Consider the following 3,243-nt stretch of genomic DNA (forward strand, 5'->3'; position numbering starts at 1 on the left):
CATTTGTCTCTGGGGATGACCATATCTGGGTTGGGTGGGTTGAATGTCAGAAGCTGACTGTGATGGTTGGATTCCATAGGGAGAGAAACCAAGTTATTGCAACTTTATATGCATCCAGATGAAAGACGGTAATAATAATGGCTTACTGTAAAATGAAAACAACACTAATGATTGTATTCATTAGCAAAATGATATTTGCTGGACTAGCATTAGCAGTTATCGAATTGCAGGCGATAATAGGAATGTGAAATTAATTTCATTGAAGGAATTGAAGAATGATTTATTTACAGTGAATATCCATTCTATTTGAAACTTCACTGACTCCATTAAAAAATATAGCTGTACTCTTCTTAGAATGTGCAGCTCAAAAAACTAACAGTTCGAAATCTCATCGTTTTATGCTTTTAAAAGGAGCATACTTCCTTCTTATCTCCCCCTTACTGGACACAGAGGTGTCACTTCAACTCTCGAATGAGGATATTTTGTTAAAGTATGAGAAGTGATAGTTTAGGTTATGTGACTTCATCCTGTTTTGATTGGCCTAATGATATTATATAGTTGTTTTTATGTTACTAGGGTATAATTTATAAAAAGAAAAGTGAGTAAATTTTAAGTGTAGAGTGTAATGGGTTTTTATCTATGGATACACCTGTGTAACCATGGCCCAGATCAAGATATAGAACATTCCAGCACCCCCAAGAGAGCTCCCTGCCCCTTCCGGCGAACACCTAGCCCTCAGGGAACCACTATACTGACCCCAACACTGTAGACTAGTTTGGCCTGAGATCCGGTTTATCTAAATGGAATTGTACCGTGTGTATTCTCTGATGTCTGGCTTCCTTCCCTCAACATGGTATGTTTGAGAAACATCCATGCATTGTCATGAATCAACACATGTGTGTTCTTTTTTTATTGTCTCATTTCAGTCTTTACATTTGTTTCCATTCTGTACAAGGTGGAATTTCTGACTTCTTGCCATTGAGTAACCTAAGGTGAACTGGTTCATTCTGATGAAATCGGGCCCATTCTATAAGGCAGTGTTGTGGCTGAGGAGGACAAGAGGACAGGGAGTCAGGAGATAGTCTGTCGTGGATGGAGGGCCTGGGGTGAGCCCCTTGGCTGCCCTGACTTTGGGGGACTGTCTATGAACAGTGACCAGGGGGGCTGCTCCACGGACTTCCTGGGGTCACGGGTCACGTGGATGATGAAGGGCCCTGAGGACCCCAGGGGAAGCTTTGCTGATGTAGGTATCTTCAGGGAGCATGTCCTGCTGGGCCCTCCAATATTTACGCTCTGCAGTGGTGCCACGCGCCTCACTTACCATTGATTTTCTTTTTTTAAATCAGCTCCAAGCTCTGGTAGTAAACTTAACTTTCAATTTTTGCTGCAAGCATACAGTTCTCAGGCTCCATATCCCGACACACGACACACACAGAAACCCGCACCGTCCCGTTCGTTGATGCACTTCGATGTCTCCTCAATGAACTCGTGTTTTCACTGAAGTTCTCTTGGGGGCGTGAGCTCTGGCAGCCTTCTCTTTTGTATTTATTTATTAATTAGTTTGTTAAGTATGAGATGGTCCTCTTTTTCTTATTCATTGTTTTTTAAGGGTTTGAACTGATTATCTAAATAAACAGTGCTCTTAAAATGTTCCCTCAAGTGGAATCGCTAACCCCACATTGTATTTTTGTTAAAATAGTATAGGATCCTTCTCCCCGTGAAAAGCTCTTTTCATTCCACCTTTTCAGGGACTAGCCAAGAATGGACAAAGATTCAAAAGCCAAGTCCAGTCTCATTTCCAGAGGGAAATGGAAGAAGAAAGTATGTGCTCCACAGTGAATAGGTGCTAACAGCTTTAAGAACTGCCCCTCATGTATTAGCTGCAATCCAAAACTGCTTTTAAAACAGAAAATGCAGTTTAAAAGTCTACCTGGCCAGTTAAAAATCTGGAAGGGAAAATGACTTGAGCATGTGTCCCCAGAACTTTTCTCCCACTGTGGGAGATGTTGCAGTGGTGAAATATGACACCTATTATAAAAATAAAGCAATGCCATCTTTGATATATAGCCTTCCCCGATTCACGCGCATCATAAAAATCAAAGGGGGCAAGCTAACACCGTAAATGAGATCACTTGTACTTGCTGCAAAAGAAAAAGAGAGAAAAAAAGTGTACTCTGCCCCATGAGCATTTTGAAAGAACCCTTATCCTGGTGGCCTCCCCTGGTGCAGCTCCCAGGAAGGAGGACAGCTGGGAGCACGAGGGTGGATGGTTGGCTTGGCATTGGGTGGTGGGGGATGCAGCAGAGTAGCAACTTTGGTAGAGAGCAGTGTGTCTGGTGCTCAGAGCACACAAGGGCCCTGATACAGGTACAGTCCTGCCTCCTTCCGTCTGCCTGGAGGCTCCACAGGTGAGAGGTACCCCAGGTAAGGGACCGTCCACCATTGCCTAATCACTCCTCCGGGGTCTCTTCTTTAGGGCGGGTTTGGTCTCCCACAGTCTCTATTACACAAGAAACTAGGAAAGACCGAGGGACTGCAATATCCCAGGACCTGTGAATACTATTGAGAGAAGGGTCTTTGCAGATGTGACTAAGTGAAGGATATGGAGAAGAAATCAACCTGGACTTAGGCTGGACCCTAAGTCCAATGGTAAGCATCCTAAGAAGTGAAAAGAGATGCAGATTTGGGACAGAGACACACAGAAGGGAAGGCCATGTGACCATGAAAATAGAGATGGGAGTGATGTAGCTACGAGCCAGGGAACACTAAAGATTGCTAGAAGCCACCAGAAGCTAGAAGAGGGACGTGGGATAGACTACCCTCTAAGCCTCCAGGAGGAACCAAACTTGCTAGTACCTCGATTTGGATTCTGGCCTCCAGAATTCAGAGAGAATGCCTTTCTCTTGATTTAATCCACCCATCATTTGCTGTACAGCCACAGAAAACTAATATGATGAACACCCTAGACCACTAAAAGAGCTGGGAATTTTAGGTCTGATTTGGAGTCAAATCCTAGTGAAGAGTGACCCCATTCTACAGCCACAGTGTCCTCACCTGTGCAATGCCTATTCTAATGCCTGCCTGAGGCTTGCTGTGCAGATTTAGGGAACTGTGCTCTACATAACACTGGCAACAAGCAGCAGAAGGGAGAGGCTGAGGAAAGACAGAGCTCAGCAGTTATCAGCTCGGTGTGGACAGACCCCAGCCTGGTTCTGTGGTTCCAAGACCTAACAGTAGTGGAAT

Source organism: Papio anubis, chromosome 11, assembly GCF_008728515.1.
Source record: "Papio anubis isolate 15944 chromosome 11, Panubis1.0, whole genome shotgun sequence".
In the NCBI taxonomy this organism is placed as follows: Eukaryota; Metazoa; Chordata; class Mammalia; order Primates; family Cercopithecidae; genus Papio; species Papio anubis.